Source organism: Wasmannia auropunctata, unplaced genomic scaffold (genome assembly GCF_000956235.1).
Source record: "Wasmannia auropunctata unplaced genomic scaffold, wasmannia.A_1.0 LD336101.1, whole genome shotgun sequence".
NCBI classification, from domain to species: Eukaryota; Metazoa; Arthropoda; class Insecta; order Hymenoptera; family Formicidae; genus Wasmannia; species Wasmannia auropunctata.
Window position 1 is genome coordinate 5,655,465 of NW_012026789.1, and position 934 is coordinate 5,656,398.

A 934-nucleotide genomic window follows, 5' to 3' on the forward strand; every position below is an offset into this window, starting at 1 on the left:
CACTCGGCGACTTCCTTTGCACAAATAGGAAGCGCCGTCTTTACAACTTCACCCACGATACCATCCGGACCAGGGGCCTTATTGGCTGTCAGCTTCGTCGCAGCTCGCTCAATTTCTTCGCGCTTCACCGCTTGATCCTCTTCCCACAGCACCCTCTGTCTCGGTCTTTCGTGTGTTTCCTCATCCCTCTGAGGGAATAGCCCCGCCACTATATTCTGTATATCGTCGGGTGGTAGCGTCTCACAGATAGGTTTAGCAGCTGGTCTCAATTTGTCCAACACAATTCTATAAGGCCGGCCCCAGGGGTCCCTATTAATTGTGGCTAATAGTTCCTTCCACGCTGTATTTTTTGCCGCTTTTATGGCTGTCCTCAATGCCTTACGGGATCGCGATAACTCCGCCTCTAGCGCTGGTGCCGCTCCTCTATTCCTCCGGTGTGCTCTGGTTACTCTCCTTCTGAGTGAGGTGCACTCTTTTCTGAGGGTCGCGATGTTACTGCTCCACCAATATACCCCCTTCTTGGAACCGGTCTTGTAGCGCTTCATGGCCACATTTGACGCCTTCGTCAGCATCATTTGCAGGCGCCTTGCCTGTTCCTCGGCATTCAAGTCACTACTATTCCACCCGGGCCAGAGATAAGTTACCACGCTGGCCTGTAGCAGCTCCGGGTTCAGGCTCCTTCTATTCCACCTAGGGAACTTTGTTGTCGTGAGGCTCCCCATTGGCCGCCGTTCCCCCCTCAGGTGCAGGTATATATACTTGTGGTCGGATAGTGTCTCCTCATCCGTCGCCACCTCCCAGTGTTCAATTAACTGCAGTGCAGCTGGCGACGCCCAAGACAGGTCGATTACTGACCTGCCCTGTGGCCTGACGCAGGTCGGCTCGAAGTTGTTATTTAACAGCTTAAGGTCCATAGCCGCGGCCCATATCGTGA